The 17,641-nt window shown below is 42.0% G+C and overlaps 1 long non-coding RNA gene across 2 annotated transcripts; it reads right to left on the bottom strand.

Moving 5' to 3' along the window:
• Positions 1-15,856: 15,856 nt before the first annotated feature.
• On the bottom strand, positions 15,857-17,106 carry LOC131300916 (uncharacterized). 2 transcript variants are annotated; one of them, XR_009191105.1, is made up of 4 exons: positions 17,023-17,106; positions 16,874-16,946; positions 16,711-16,770; positions 15,857-15,922 (listed from the first exon to the last, which is right to left on the bottom strand). It is a non-coding gene; the product is annotated as an uncharacterized LOC131300916 (long non-coding RNA). The 2 variants fall into 2 exon arrangements; XR_009191104.1 differs by lacking the exon at positions 15,857-15,922 and having other exon boundaries at positions 16,686-16,770.
• Between the last annotated feature and the right edge of the window lie 535 nt (positions 17,107-17,641).

Genomic DNA, 17,641 nt, shown 5'->3' with positions numbered 1-17,641 from the left:
CTCAACTGTGTCTAATTTCAACCGAAAACCCTGATTTGAGCCATTAAATCGACCATTGAATTTGAATTCCACCATCGTAGAACCACCACCACCGGTTTGCGAGTTTGTAGTTAGGTGAAAGGAAGAATGTAAGAGAGAGTGTGTGTGAAAGGAAGGATGTCGCCTTTTTCCCCCCGAAAATGTCACATCAATGTGTATTCCACCATCTCAGCATCCAAACATGCCACATATGTGATTTCCATTAGCAAATAGATGAAAATTGACACCGGGAGCCCAATTTAATAACTGCAGATTAGTTTAGGTGTTTCATTGAAATAAAAGAAAGTTCAAGTGTTCATGGGACATTGAGATATAAGTTCAAGTGTTTTTTGTTTGAAATTTTCCCTACTCTGATCAAAGGTTTCTTTTCTTTGTTTAAAATGTTTTGGGAAAATGACGATCAATGACATGTTTTGATAATTAATACCCGTCAAGAACAAGATGAGAACATTAATTTGTTATGTTGAAAATGTCATTAGTGGGTATTAATTATCAAAACTATATATATATATATATATATATATATATATATATAGAGAGAGAGAGAGAGAGAGAGAGAGAGAGAGAGAGAGAGAGAGAGAGAGAGAGAGAGAGAGAGAGAGAGAGAGAGATACTCTATGTCAAGAACATTGTTTCTAAAGCACCTAAAAAGGGCATGAGACCTACGAAGAATCCCGATTACCATAGCCGAACAAAGCACATTGCCATCAAGCATCACTTTGTTTGGGAGATTGTGGAGGCTGATAAGATTCAACTAATTAAAGTATTGCAAGACTGAAGATAAAGTAGTGGACACCTTTACTGATAAGATTCAACTAATTAAAGTATTGCAAGTGTATGGAGGTATTCCCGAACAGATAGAGTAATAACCAAACACGTGATACGAGGGATCACGGGTTAAACACAATAAAATAAACCACCATGAGCAGTGATCGGCGATATGGACGAATGGCATGAGAAGTCATTGGTGTAAACTGACTATTCGGCAGATAGAGACATACCGTTACATTGGTCCAAATAGTTAAATAAGGACCAAGTTACATGTGAAGTAGCTGGTCCAGGCAGTCTGTTCGGTTACGAGATAGCTGAACAAGGAAGAGCTCCAATCAAGAGCAGGAGCAGAGGGAGTACTCTGGAAGATTCCAGAGTAGTCATGTCCCGTAAGGGATGAGATCCCAAGAATATAAGATCTAGGAAAGATACCCAACGAGAATGGGATGTTCGGCCAGTAACGGAAAAGAATCCTAAAAGGACTCTTTTATAATAAACTAATAAGGGAACGAGAATCCAAGATGTCCTGGGTTTCCTATACGGGATAGGAATTCTAGGGCAACAGGGATGCTTGGACAGCAAGCATACGCAAATCTATAAATACGAGGTAAACCTAGAGGTAAAAGGTAAGCAATACATTGCATTCATACAATACTTCCTATTGAGATTTAGGGTTTTTCTGCTAGTACGTGATACTAACTTAGGCATCGGAGGGCCTTTGCCACGAGAGGCAAAGGTCCGTTCACCCCTTGTCTGTTTTGCAGATTAGGAATCTAACGATGAACTAGGGTACCGGTGAAAAGGCACGAGTAGCCGTAGCAATCCGGTGCTGTTCTAAGTACCAATTGATTTCTTCCCCCTACAATTGGCGCCGTCTGTGGGAAGCAAAAGAGTTCCCTTTGAAATACGACCATGGTGGAAGTAGATCCAGTAACACCACACTATCCAATGAATCTGCTAGATGGAGGAAGAGATAAATCTCCACCCGGGGCTCCGAAAAAGCCCGAACTTGGACCTAGAAGGACCACGAGTAAGGGTCGCCCCTTAACTGATCATGACAACTCTAAAAATTGAGAGGGAAGAACGACCTCAAGATCCACGAGAATGAGTAAATTCCATCAAAGAGATGAGTCAGTTGCACACTTAAAAAGTGTGCACTGCAGCGAGGATGTCCTCGATAAAAAGAGGCAGGAAATCGAGGAATACGCTCGTTTAATCAAGAAATGAGAGTACGAAATCCGGGAATTAGAAAGGATCCGAGAACACCCAGAGGATTCTGGACTCTCACGGAGGAATTCCAGGGGAGATGAGTACACCATGGTGAAATACAGAAAGGTTCCTTCATGAGGAAGAAGGAGCAAAAGCAAAAGTCCCACCCCAAGGCGACATAGAGTTTCTCTCCAAAAAGAGAGGAGCCGAACACCAGAACGGCGAAGGGCTACTTCAAGGAGAAGGAGGAGCAGGGGCCGAAGTTCTATCCCTGAAGAGGAGAGGACTAGAAAACATCATAGGGACAGGAACGAGAGACCTGATTCCGATTGGGAAAAGAATAGACCCAACAAGACAAGGGGACTAGAAAACGAGACCATGACTGCACGAGAGGCAGCACGGAAGGCACTCAGCAATATTGCATCCTCCCCTTTTGCAAGAAAGTTACAGGAGGCTAAGTTGCCGAGCAGAGTGAAACACGGAACATTCATCATCTACAAGACAGATGTCGATCCCGTGGCACACATACAGCATTACCAGCAGGCAATGTTTATGCATGAAGGAGACGATGTAATTATGTGCAAGATGTTCCCATCGAGTTTGGGGAAGGTAGCTTTGTCTTGGTTCCATAAGTTAGGACCACGCTCCATCCGAACATAGGTGCAGTTGGCTGAAGAATTCACTGTTCGGTTCTTAACAAGCAGAAGAGCTCCAAAAACTTTTGAGAGCCTCTCCTTTATGAAACAAGGCGAGGATGAGCCGATCAGGAATTACGCGAAGAAATACTAGGGGACTTTCAATGAGATTGAAGGTTGTAGTGAGGAGTACGCGATAGCCACGTTCAAAACCGGGTTGCCTGTTCGGGGAGAACTGCGTAAGTCTTTGAACATGAGTCCAGTGGGAACACTAGCAAAGTTAATGGAATGGATCGAGCAGCATGCTAGGAACAAGGATGACATACTACGAGAAGACGGCAAGGTAGTTGCCGAGCAAGTCAAAGGCCCTACAAAGAAAGCAGATAAGCCAGAGCCCAAAATCTATCGAGAAAGGAAAAACTATGGCAGGCTAAGAGAGAGTCGTACAAACAACCACCTGATCCCAAATCTTTCTTTTCTATTACCACGGTTTGGAAATAGCCCATCTATAGGATTCTTTATCGAATAAAGAATCAGCCTTACTTCAAATGGCCCCCAAGTTTAGGTGGAGATAAAAATACGAAATATGCTACGAATCAGCACTGCAGCTACCATAAGGATTGAGGCCATATGACTAAGGATTGTGAGATGTTTAAAAGGCACCTTGACGATTTGGTCTCACGGGGCTATCTCAAAGAATTCATCCAAGAAGATCCTAAGGATAAAGAGAAGGCAATAGAATTGGATTACGAGCACAATCCAAAAGGCATAATCCATATGATACATGGATTGGCCGAGCCTTATACGAAGAATGAAGTGAGATTACTCCAAAGACAGATCAAACATGACCAACACGTAATGCAGCTGGGAAAGAAGAGAGAACGTGACGAAGAAACATGCAACGAGGGCATAGTTTTCACGGATAAAGATCTGGAAGGAGTCCAGGTACCTCACAATGATGCTTTAGTCATAATCCTACGAGTTGGGGAATAGGACACGGAAAAAATCCTGGTGGATTCAGGGAGTTGTACCGAGGTGCTATATTACGATGTATTCAAGAAGTTAGGACTGACTCAAGCAGATTTGGTACAGTCAGTAACCCCCTTGGTCGGATTCGGGGCAGGAGCAGTTTGGCCATTAGGAAAGGTAACTTTGCCTGTACGGGCTGGGATAGTGGTACTACAAACTGACTTCCTGGTGGTGGATGTGCCATCCTCCTATAACGTGATTATAGGGAGAACATGGTTACACAAGATGAGGGCAGTCTCTTCCACCTTCCATCAAATGGTAAAGTTCCTGAGATCCAATGGGATTGAAAAAATCAAGGTTAACCAGAAGGTAGCTCAACAGTGCTTGGTGTCCATCGTAAAGAGAATCCAAAACGCCCATCATGTCCATACGGTGGAAGTCTCGGATCAACCAACTATCGAGGATGTCGGGAAGGACCCAACAGAGAGGGTAATTGAGGGTTTGAAGAAAATGCAGATCAACGAGACTGATCCTAAAAGGTATTTTCTCATTGGGGAATCACTACCGGCCGAGGAAGAGGCTGAATTGGTGAGTTTCTTAAAGACATACATTGACATATTTGCCTGGATACCAGAGGAAATGCCCGGGGTGGATGCAGATGTCATCTGCCACCATTTGAACGTTGATCCACAACATAAGCCAGTCATTCAGAGGAAGAGAAGGGCAGCCGTGCAACATGTTGACGCTATTATCGAAGAGGTAGATCGTTTGTTGGAGGCCAAGACAATACGAGAGGTTTATTATCCAGAATGGTTATCCAACACAGTGGTAGTGAAAAAGAAGAATGGAAAATGGCGTGTCTATGTAGATTTCACAGACTTAAACAAAGCATGACCAAAAGATAGCTTTCCTCTTCCCAGAATTGACCAGTTAGTAGATGCCACTGTTGGATATGAGCGGATGAGCTTTCTCGACGCATATCGAGGATATCATCAAATTGCTATGTTTGGGCCTGATCAGGACAAAACTTCTTTCATTACACCACGAGGGTTGTACTGTTATAGTGTCATGCCCTTTGGACTGAGGAATGCAGGGGCAACATACCAAAGACTGGCAACCATCATGTTCAAAAAGCTCCTTAGTAAGACCATGGAGGTTTACATTGATGATATGGTGGTGAAAAGTAAGACTCACCAATAACACATAGCAGATTTAAAGGAGGCCTTTGAAATTCTAAGGAAATACAAACTAAAACTTAACACCTCGAAATGTGCGTTTGGAGTGGGATCTGGAAAGTTCTTGGGTCACCTTGTAACCATAAGAGGGATTGAGGCAAACCTTGACCAAATAACGACCCTACAGAATTTGCAAAGTCCCAGAACCACAAAGGAAGTCCAGAGATTGACTGGAATGGCTGCAGCACTCAACAGATTTATCAGCAGATCAAGTGATAAGTGTAGACCATTTTTTCAGTTGCTAAAAAAAAGGGAAGAAATGGGGAGCAGAGTGCGAGCAAGCCTTCCAGGACCTAAAAAAATATTTGGCCGAGGCCCCACTTTTGTCAACTCCACTGCCTGGTGAGTCTTTAATTTTGTATTTGGCAGTTTCTGAACATGCTGTAAGTGCGGTCCTGTTAAGGGATATGGGATCCGAGCAAATCCCTGTCTAGTATGTGAGCAAAACATTGCTAGACGCAGAAATAAGGTATCTGCCCCTTGAGAAGCTGGTCCTAGCATTAAGGACAGCAACAAAAAAATTGCCACATTATTTTCAAAGTCATAAGATTGTGGTTTATACTGAGTTCCTATTGAAGTTCCTGCTACGAAATCAGACTTCTCGAAAAGAATCTCAACTTAGTCCGTCGAGTTAAGCCACTACGATATTGTTTATCAGCCGCGCATGGCAATCAAAGGCCAAGTGTTGGCTGATTTTGTGGCAGAATTCTCGCCTGCAATAGCACCTTTGCCTCCTACGAGAAAGGAGTAGGTAACAGGGCCACCAGCAAAGAAGAACCAGGCCCAGCCGAACAGGATCCCTTAGAATGGAAGCTGTTTGTTGACGAATCAGCATGTAACACAAGGTCAGGGATTGGGATTGTGCTCTTTCCCCCTGATGGAGTGATGTTGGAGCTGTCTGTTCGGCTAGGGTTCAATGAATCAAATAATGTGGCAGAGTACGAGGCACTCCTAGTTGGATTGAGGAGTGCACGAACATTGAAAGTAAAACGGGTTAGGATATATTGTGATTCACAGCTCGTGGTCAATCAACTGTCCGGGGAATACGAAACTCGGAGTGAAAAGATGGCGATCTATGTGCAGGCAGGCAAAGATCCGCTTAATACCTTCGAAAGGGTATATATTGAACAGATAAGTTCTGGACAGAATGCTCATGCAGATTCATTAGCTTGGTTGGTTGCAGCTGTACCAACTGAATTTAAAAGGAAGATGGCAGAAGAGTATCTGAGTGAGCCGAGCATTGAGAGAAGTGTGGAGTTGGTCTTGGACGTGAACCAAGGACGAAGTTGGATGGACCCAATTATGGAGTTTTTACGAGACGAAATACTCCCTTCTGACAAAAAAAAGGCTCACAAGATAAGGACCAAATCTTCTAGATTTTGGCTGTCCCCAGAGGGAAAATTGTATAGGAAGTCTTTTACATGTCCCTATTTGCTTTGTGTGCACCCCGAGATGGTGCAAAAGTTTCTCCACGAGATTCATGAGAGAACATGTGGAAGCCATGCTGGGGGCAGATCTATTGCCCATCGAGCAATCACCCAAGGTTATTAGTGGCCACATATGCAAGAAGATGCTAAGGTTTATGTGAAAATTTGTGAGAAATGTCAGAAATTCTCACCAATGATTCGGACACCAACAGAAGATTTGGTGCCATTAACGAGTCCTTGGCCGTTTGCTCAATGGGGCATGGACATCGTGGGTCCACTCCATAAAGCAACAGGAAATAGGAAATTTCTGTTGGTAGCAACGGATTATTTCACCAAATGGATTGAAGCAGAACCTTTGGCTAAGATCACTGAACCCATGATAGAAAGGTTTGTGTTTAAAAGCATCATTACTCGGTTTGGGGTCCCTTATTCATTGATTAAGGATAATGGGTCCCAATTTCAGAAAAAATTCAAAGCATTCTGTGCCCAGTATGGAATAAGGAACTACTACTCAACCACAGCCTAGCCTCAGAGTAACGGGCAGGCAAAAGCTTTCAACAAAACCATTCTTGATGGGATCAAGAAAAGGTTGGATAAAGCAAAGGGAAAGTGGCCTGATGAGTTACCACTGGTGTTATGGGCACATCGTACAACTCCTAGGAGGTCTACGGGAGAGACCCCCTATTCGTTAGCATATGGAACAGAGGCTGTTATTCCATTAGAAGTTGGTTTGCCAACCAACAGGACCATTTTGGTTGAAAGTGGAGGCAATGACAGAGCCCTGGAGATCGAATTGGATCTTGCTGAGGAACGGAGGGAGAAAGCTCTGGTTCATTTAGCCTCGTATCAGGAGCAGTTGATGAAAAGCTACAATAAAAATGTCCACCCACGCGAGTTTGGTGTTGGAGACCTTGTTCTTCGTAAGGTGCTCGGCAATACCAAAGTGGCCAACGAGGGCAAGTTGGGGGCCAACTGGGAAGGCCCATATCGAGTTACTGATATCATGGGCATAGGGGCTTACAGATTGGCAGACCTGGACGGGAACTCGATGCCAAGGCCTTGGAATGTCAATAATTTGAGGAAGTTCTTTGTTTAAAAAAAAAGACTTCAGTCTATTTTTTAGGATGTACATTGAGATTATGTGAGAATCACGAATATAATTTCCTTGTTTTTATTATCTTTTAGTTGCAAGAGGTACGAGTAACGCCTCCTTGAGTCTCAAGATTATGAATAAAATCACTTTTTTTTTTTTTTTTTTTGCACTATGACAAGCTTCTGGAGTTATGAAATTTTACTTGTATAAATACGAAGGTAGCAAGCTATACACTAACCTTCCTGGCTACGTATTGGGGAGCAGAGAGGTCCTAGGTATAGTTCGAATTATGAGCAAATTCAAAAAAGTACGAACATACTTGATTATTTACCGAAGTACGAGAAACTTAGAGAAGAAAAGCATGAAATAGTACAAATAAACTTTTTTGCATATGAATACATGCAACACTCCCTGAATACGAAAACATTTCAGGACCAAGTATGAGTAACTTGGGTAAACAAGCATGTTAGTTAAAGAACGAGAAACTTAATATGTCCAAGCAAAAAGAGATATATCCAAGTATGTGACACTTGGAGAGCATACAAGAAAATGAAATTTATTTAAGTACGTGAAACTAAGAAATATCCAAAGTACGAATAAACTTGGGTGGCAGAAAACGACAGCTTGAAATATTTTTTTTTAGGTGTTTCTTCAAATACATAACACTTGGGCAAAGTACGAGACACTTACACATGAGTAAGAAACACTTGAGTTAAAAATACGTTTAAAACCATGAGATACTTAGGTCCAAAAACACGTGCAAAGTATGAGGAACCGAGCAAAATGTATCGTTACGCCACAAGGGGCCAAATACCTTTATTATCAAAAGTATTAAATGTACCAGTGCCTGACAGGGCTGATGCTTACGATCACGCAGGACCAGTCAACTTCTCCAAAGATATATACTCACCAATCAGTCTAGGTTTTGGACCTCCAGAGGGGTTTCAACTGGAACCTCTGTACCGGTCTCAGTAACAGCACCACTTCCAACAACATTTTCCTCCAGGTTAATGGGTTCATTGGTTGAAACTCGCATAAGTGATTGCACATAGTGGGTGTCAGTTGGCGTATCCTCTTCGACATCAGCAAAGTCATCAATCTGTTGCTCCACGTCATCCTCATGATGCCCCATAGAATCTTGAGTACTTGGGAGATGGCTGCTCGAAAGATCATTGTTCACCCAAAGGGGTGAATCCTCTAGAACACCAACATTTGTTAACTAGGCTTCCCAGCAGGCGACCCAAATCTGGTCTTGAATGGCTGTCATTTGCTCAACGTAGCTAGCAGTCGTAGCATCAAAACCCTTCTGATATCCATCATCGTAAGCTGCTTTTTTAGTGCTATCAATTTCGGCCAACGCTTGATTGAGACTCTCCTCAGCAGTCACAAACTTCACTTTAGCTTCATTTGCCTCCATTTTTGCTTTATCTCTCTCTCTCTCTCTCCAATCTTGTAACTGTTTGAAGCAGCCTTGTGTTATCCCTTAAAAGCCTATTGCGCTCTGGCTCAATCTTTTGGATAAATTGGGAAGATCCAAAAAAGACAGGAAGTATTAATACAATAACTATTAAGACTCGACTAATGTTATCAAAATACTTTACCTTTATACCACTGACGAGATCAGTGGAAACAAGCCGATCAGGTGGAGATTCAGACTCCTTCTGCATGTCCACCTGGAGCAACAACCCTTGAGCAAGTGCAAGCGCCGTCTTAGATGAACTGGCGCTGTCCCCAATATGAACTGGACGATCCCCCCTGATGAGCAGAGGGGCCCATGTTTGGGGAAGTACCTGAATGGAGGGTGATTGAGGCTGATGGGTGTCTGTGTCAGCTTATGCGGTGGAGGTAGTCGGGTTATCTGTCCGAGGGCGCCTATCTCGTTGGGCATCTCCAGCCTTGAACATGGTATCAAACTCACGAGGAGATATGGTGGATTGATTAGAACCCCCTCTGCTACGATGAGCTGTTGCGGGGGGGGGGGGGGGGGGGGGGGGGGGGGGCGTGCCCAGTAGAGACCCCACGACCAGAGCCACGCCCTCGTGCAGACACTATAAGAAGGGAGCTAAGATTCACGGGTTGACGAGTCATTGTACCTGAGATTGGAGGAGATGGAGAATAGCCGGAGGAAGATGACTGGCTGGTATCACGACTGGGAACTGGCTATTCGAGATGTCGTTGAGCAGCAGCTTGTGTTTGAGAGGTTCTTCGGAGCCTCAAACGAGGTAATGGAATGCCTTCTGAAATAGGAACCTCACCCGGCTGCCCGGCAATTGTCACTCCAGCACTGGATCTTAAATTCCTCAACTGGGGAGCGGTCGATGTCGAGGCAGCACTAGTGCTTGGGTTGGCAAGCCTCCAGTCAATGACACCTCTGTAAGCGGGATCGTATCCCAATAGTACGTTCGTGTTACGACCCCGACCAGCTGTTAGGGTACCAGGCTCACCAGTGTATTTCAGAACCCTATTGATCTCTGTTGTTCGGACGCAGCTTGGCTCTTGTCTAGCGCGCCTGTTGGCATTATCCGCTGCAAGATGAGGCACAAAAATATTGGATGGAGTAAAGTACAAGAGAAGTAATAAAAGAAAATTACGAAAAAGGCAAAGCAAATTAGAAGCATACGTGGGTAGCCCCAAACATGGGGGCAATGGAGGCCCACCACTTGGCCATCTTCCCCCATTGGCTCGAAAGCTCCGGTAATGTAGAGGAAATCAATTTCGTGGTCACGAGCAGAGTCCGACAGGTTTAGCACGAGACGCTTTTCTGCCCTCCTAACTTTGAAGTAGTATGTGTTGTATTCAGGATTCAACACAATACTATACCACCATTGAATATCCCAAATACCTATTTGGGTCTCTAAAATCCTATTTAAAGCTACAACCCCCATTATCAGCCTGAAGACATTGGTCAAAACTTGCATAAGAGTAAGATGATACCAATTCAGAATCTGGCGGAGTAATGGGTGTAGGGGGAAATGAACTCCGCCCTCGACGATAGCTACGATTGGGATACACATCCTATCCCAAGTACCAGCATCCCTATCCGCTCCCAATGGGGCAAGTTTGAGTCCTACATTATCAGGAATGTAATACTCTGTCCTAAATGCTGCCATGGCAGCAGGGGTTTCACAAAGTTTTCTAAATTTACCAGGCTTGGGATCATGTGCATCCGCCATGAATATATTCGAAGGAAAAGTAAAAACTGGAAATGGAAGCGGTTGAAACCCTAGAAGTAACCCAAAATCTGAGAATGAGATCTCAGATAGAAATTGATGGGACAAGAGAGAAATCTTAGTGGGTAACCCAAGTAGAAGGAATAGAGATCTTACGAGTTCAATGAAAAGGGTCCCTGTGACACGAGCGAGTTGCAGGCGGCGGCTATGGCGGTAGAAAATGAGTTTTCGCATGACTTTTGAAGAGAACATGACGAGGCTTAAAGTTTTGGATGAAAAAACCAAAAAAATCCCTCTTTGGGATTTAAGTGAAAGAGATAGAGACGAAACGTCTCGTCTCACACTGTTACTTAAAAAGTAACGGGAGAGTGGGATTGAACTGACGACATATTAACGTCGTTTAGACAAAGCGTCAATTCACATTAAATGTAAAGCGTACGAGATGCGCCACGTGGAGTCATAGCCTCGAGATGGTGTAATGACAAAGGTGCCAAAGCCGTCAATGGATATAAAGTACCATATTAACATAGGATGCAAAGAGCTCGGCTCCAGGATGATTTCTAGCTTTACCCATTGCCCCCGAACGGTGGCAACAAACAAAGCTGGGGAGCAATTGTAGGGAGGTATTCCAGAACAGATAGAATAATAACCAAACACGTGATACGAGGGATCACGGGTTAAACACGATAAAATAAACCACCATGAGCGGTGATCGGCGATATGGACGAATGGCATGAGAAGTCATTGGTGGAAACTAACTGTTCGGCAGATAGAGACATACCGTTACATTGGTCCAAATAGTTAAACAAGGACCAAGTTACATGTGAAGTAGCTGGTCCAGCTAGTCTGTTCGGCTACGAGATAGCCGAACAAAGAAAGAGCTCCAATCAAGAGCAGGAGCAGATGGAGTACTCTGGAAGATTCCAGAGTAGTCATGTCCCCGTAAGGGATGAGATCCCAAAAATATAGGATCTGGAAAAGATACCCAACGAGAATGGAATGTTCGGCCAGTAATGGAAAAAAATCCTAAAATGACTCTTTTATAATAAATTAATAAGGGAACGAGAATCCAAGATGTCCTGGGTTTCCTATACGAGATAGGAATTCTAGGGCAACAGGGATGCTTGGACAGTAAGCATACGCAAATCTATAAATACGAGGTAAACCTAGAGGTAAAAAGTAAGCAATACATTGCATTCATATAATACTTCCTATTGAGATTTAGGGTTTTTCTGCTAGTACATGATACTAACTTAGGCATCGGAGGGCCTTTGCCACGAGAGGCAAATGTACGCTCACTCCTTTTCTGTTTTGCAGATTAGGGATCTAACGACGAATTAGGGTACTGGTGAAAAGACACGAGTAGCTGTAGCAATCCGGTGCAGTTCTAAGTACCAATTGATTTCTTCCCCCTACAGCAAGACCGAAGATAAAGAAGTGGACACCTTTACGGAACCTCTTTTGAATGTTAAGTTTCAATATTTAGAGAAGAACAATACTATGATGACCACATTTGAGTACCACATTTTGGACAATGAGTACAATGTGATATGTCACCAATGCATTGGTAAAACGTACTCCACTAGTCTACATAAAAACAAATGAGGCACATTATACCAATACATTGGTGACACATCACATGGTAAGTACCCAAAATATGATACTCTAATATGGTCACCAAATTATTACTCCCTCCGTTCCATAAAGTTGGTTCCCTAGAAAAACTATGTGCAATATTCGAGCTTTAAAAAAAATGTACTTAATAACTTTTCAAGTTATTTGCACCGTTCAAAATATTTCATCGAGAACTATCAAACAAGTTCAATATTGTCAAAAAAAGAGAGGGGTATTTCAATAAGTATCTTATTTTTAAACTTAAAAATTACACTTAATTTCGTAGGGGACAAACTTTAATAGAATGGAAGGAGTATTATTTAGGAAAATGTTTGGTTGCACAACACTTTGCGTGTTTTCTTTTTCTTATTGTTGGCTTGAGATTACCCTAAGCCTTTGATTAACTGGTGGAGAAATTGGTGAATCAAGCTAGCAATTTGTTGCTGCTAATTTTATCGAGGAGAACACTCACACAGGAACAGAGCAATGGGAAAAGCACTCCACCGAGATTTTTCATTCATACTTTCTAGAGAATTCTACAATGCTTATATATAGATACAACCTTGGGCCTATCTTTACACAAATGTCCAACTACAAAATAACTTATACTTGACCTAAATTACACATTTACATTTTATGGCCTGCTTGCAAACATAGTCATTTTTAGCCCAAACACAAAAGGGGTTCTGACTGGCCGGCCCCGTTTTGTCAGGGGGTTTCCGTCTAATCCCGTCGCTTGTCAATTCTATTCCACACAAGCCTTATCTTAAGTGAAGTACCCAAAATACTCCTTTTTAGGGTTGCAAACGAATCAAGTCGCTCGCTCGCGGCTCGCAGCTCGATTCGTTAGTAACTCGTTCAAGCTCGGCTCGGAAGTTAAACGAACGAGCTCGAGCCGATTTTTTTAGCTCGTTTTGTAAACGAGCCGAGCTCGAGCTAGGATAAACTTGGCTCCAGTCAGCTCGCTAGCCGGGGTATATATACTTAAGTTTAGGATTTTTATTGTTATTTCATAATTTGTTATTTTTGTTTTCACTTTCCAGTCAACCAAGGGAGGCGAGACACACGCACACCAGTACACCCCTGCTCTATAGGAAAATGAAAGATATATACCTTCACAATCAAAATATTTGTGGTTGTATTAGGCCTATGCGAGGATATATATACATTTTTCGTTGGTCCGTTGAGGCTCGTGAACAAGCTTAAACTCGAGTCAAGTCAAGGCCCGCTCGGCTCAAGCTCGACTCGTTAAGTTTTCACTGAGCTCGAGCTCGGGTTTGTTAAAAATTTAATAAATAAGCTTGAACATTGTAAAGCTCAGCTCGGCTCGTTTGCAGCCTTACCCCTTTTATTAAGGGCTTCCAGACCTTCGTGAGGGAAATGAGTACTCGACGAGGGAAGAGTATGTGCGCCGCCTCGGGATATTCACCAGGAACCTGGTCAGGGCAGCGGAGCACCAGGCGCTGGACCCCCATCGCGGTGCACGGCGTCACGCCCTTCTCCGATTTGTCGGTGGAGGAGCTTCGCTAGCTTCTGCGACGTCTGGTGGATCCCGAGCCTGATTTTCGAAGCCCTCCGGTTGAACTCTGACTGATCCGCGACTGCCGATCACGGTCCCTCCTCCTTCGAGTTCGAACCAATTCCATTACTACTGCTGCTACTCGACGGATTCTGCACCGACGTGAACGATTTACATTGCTTCTCCACCATGTTCAGGAACTCCTCTGGATCGTTGTTACCGTTGTCGAGACCTTAGCTTTGGTCGCCATGTTCTACTATTTCTTCATGTTTCTGTGGCTGTACTGTCTAATTAGGGTGTAATTCCTTAATCCTTTTGATTTCCTCTCTCTCCCTCTCTCTGTGATGTGTATATATGTATAGGTATATATATTTACATCCACGTATTTGGCTGTTTGACAAAAGTTGAATAAAAATTTCAAATCCATGGGGTAAAATTTTGAATTTGGTGATTTAGTGGTTTCATTTTCTTATTGCAGAGAGATTGGTGGTTTGAGACAATTAAACTGTAAAAACGGACAACTCACATGCTCCAAAATGTAGAATTCACATGTTCACAAGACAGAATTCACCCTTGATTCAAGCGTGTGAATTCTTGCAAATGGGTATAAATTCTGCAAACGGGTGTAAATTCTGAGGAATATGAATATATATATATATATATATATTTTTTTTTTTTTTGGGGGGGGGGGGGGGGTGTGAATTCTTGGGGTGTGAAATTCTGGGGGGTATGAACTCTTGAAAGGGGTATGAATTCTGGAAGTGTAAAAGGTGACGAGCAAAATAGTAAAAATATTTTAAAAAAGGTCTTGATTGGATAGCACGACAAAAAGGATTGGGATGGAACCCCAACTAAAAAATGAGACCGACGTCATTTCCCGAACACAAGTACAACCTGCCCAAATATTTAGAGTTGTTTGGAAAGCACATTATACCCAGGTAATTTGCTGTGCTACGAACACTAATTTGGGCTAAAAATATTATCTTAGAATTGGGCTAAAATGTCACTTTGAGGCCATGCCGTGCTGCTTTACAGTTGGGCCAGTATACGGTTAGGCACATATTTGTGTCTCTGGATATAACTCATGTAAAGATTTCTATAGGAAAGAATTGAAAAACGAAGTCAGTGAGCTTCAGTACTGTTTGTTCTATCGTGTTCCTCCGAGAGAAAAACTAGCGTCGCTCAATCTCTTGTTTGGTTCCTAGGAGATTAAATTTTGTTTACCCTCGCTCTGTTCATTCTCGGCGAGGGTATGCTTATTTCGAGTCTCATTTAGATGATCAAAGCTGTCTATCTGTTCAGATTCACTTGTTTGGGAACCATGCAAAACTTCAACTCAATCGGATATTAGAATTAATTGATGTAAAGTTTGTATTTTTCGCTTCAAAATTCTTGACTCAAGAATTGGATCTTTAGATCCCGCACTTACCAGTAGTCGATTGATTATCGAAATGAGCATACCCCTCGTGAGGGTGAACAAAGCGAGCGGATGAGAAAGAGAGAAGCAATTTTAACAGAAATCAAAAGGGATGAAAGCTCCTCAATTCTCTCTCCCAGATCTATTTCCATCTCTCTTTCTCACTCAAACACGCCATTTCTACCTCCAAACGCATCAATAGCCAATTCTTCTTACATGCATAATCAATCTCAATCACCCAAATGTCAAACACATGAAAATCATTTTAGGACCCCGTATTTTAACTTCTGAATACAAACACAAAACATATGGAAAATATTGAAATCAGTTTCATTGACTGAAACAGCAATCTTGTCATACAATCGAAACTGAATAAAATGGCTAGAAACCATTCAAGGCAAAGTTATTTGAGAGTAAGGTTCATATCCATCCTAGAAGGGGCTTTTAGGGGGGATAGGAGCCATGGAGATCTCTACTTCTTGTTGCTCTTGCCTCTCTCTAGCCTTCTCTTTAAATTCAAAACGCTAAAACTGAACCAGGATTGCCCAAGTAGCTTCTTTGCCTAAAAATACACGAGAAATCAAAAAGTAAGACACAACACGCGTCAAGCGTCAGGACTGGCCCGACCACTGTCGGAAACAATCTTCCGGTGGGATCAGCATCAACTTCCTCAAGGGTCCAGCGGACGCCCGTGACTCCCGACCGGAAGGAGCAAGCAAATTCCAACTTTTTCATTATTTTTTTTTAATCACTATTCAAGCCTCCAAGGCAACACTCCAAGAGCCTTTCGGAAACTCCATTTCTCATCCATCGGTCCACCGAACCTGCAAACCCGTGAAACACATTAAACTCACCAAGTTATTAAATAAAAGAACCGAACAAAAGTTAATTGGATGACTTGAATGAGTAGCATCAACTAAGCAATCAAATGGCCTGTAGATGAAACAGAGACTTTTTTTAAGTATTTGCGAATGTAGAACCTGTAAATGAGAGAAACCTGATTCTTTGAAGCTCTTTACTCCCTCCGTTCCAAAAAGGATGACAATTTTTGAAACTCGTGTCATTTTTCATCGCTTATATTTTTCAATCTATAATATTTTTCATGAGTTTGAAAACTTTGTATTATAGAACTAATCAGGAACTATCAAACAAGATCCATATTGCATATTTTTTGAGATTCATATTGAAAGTAAAAAGGAATTGAAATTGGCACAGATATCAAAAATTGACATCCAATTTGGGATGGAGGGAGTAATAGTTTTCCCACTTACGACTCTCTTTAGTGGAGATAGCTAGGATGGGATAATACAAGCTTGCATCAAGGCATGCAAATGATTTCAAAAGAGCTATGGCTACATGAAGTCTAAAGACACCAACTGATTGAAAAAGCACTTCATGCCGACAGACTTTCATGCTTCTCGTGATTAGTCTGGGCCAGGTAATTAAAACTCAGAACCCAATAGAAAGTTCAGTAGATTTCAAAACTCAAAGGCATTAAAGTATGCAATTATCATACATTAGATTCCGGTTGAAATGGTAAAAAACAAGAACATTTTTAGTTACTGAAAGAGTAGATTCTGAATGTTTGAGAAAACATGAAAATAGCTTATACCTTCGAGTAATCCTTTTGTCATTCGGATGAGATGCCACGTATGAATATTAGTTTAACAGCCTATTACTTTGTTCAAAAAAATTATTCAGATTCCATTGTTTTTCTTGTGTCTGTGTGAGCTAGTGAGGGGGAGAGAGAGAGAGGGAAGGAAAAGAGAATCTACCAATGTGATAGTAGCTTAAGCGCTTGCAGAATTGTGTTTTGCCAATCCTGAGCAACACATAATCTTTTTAAACCTAAACAATTGACCAACTTAATCCTTTCGATTCATATACCATGCTCTGCCCTTGAAAGTATACCAAAAAAATTGACCAACTTAATCCTTCTGATTCATATACCATGCTCTGCACTTGAACGTATAAAGTTTTTGACATGATAGAGCAATGAACATAAATACTCCTTCCATCCCATAAAGTTTGGTATTTTCAGGAATGCGTGTCATTTTCAAATTGCATATATATTTTAATTCATAATGTTTTAGACAATTTGTTAAACTTTGTTTAATAGAACAAATTAAAATTTATCAAACAAGATCCATATTGCTTATAAAAACACTACGGATTAAAAGATATACTCCCTCCGTCCCTTTTTAAATGTCCTGCTTCGTAATTCCAACTTAATAAAAAGACATCATCATTATACCTTTCACATCAACTTTTCCCTCCACTTTCCCTACTTACCCATCATCATTACACTTTTACTTACTTACTTTTTAAAATGGAATCTACTTTTAGGGACAAAATAGACAATTCACCAACTTTTACCCACTAACTTTACAAAATGGACACTTATTAAGGGACAGCCCAAAATGGAATACCGGACTATAAATAAGGGACGGAGGGAGTAGTTAATTTTTTCATAGGGCTGAAATAGTGAAAGTGTCAAATTTTATTGGACGGAGGGAGTAATTTGCACTTGCACCAAATTCCAT

The sequence above is a fragment of the Rhododendron vialii genome, chromosome 9a, assembly GCF_030253575.1.
Source record: "Rhododendron vialii isolate Sample 1 chromosome 9a, ASM3025357v1".
NCBI classification, from domain to species: Eukaryota; Viridiplantae; Streptophyta; class Magnoliopsida; order Ericales; family Ericaceae; genus Rhododendron; species Rhododendron vialii.
This window is presented reverse-complemented; position numbering and strand designations above follow the sequence as displayed.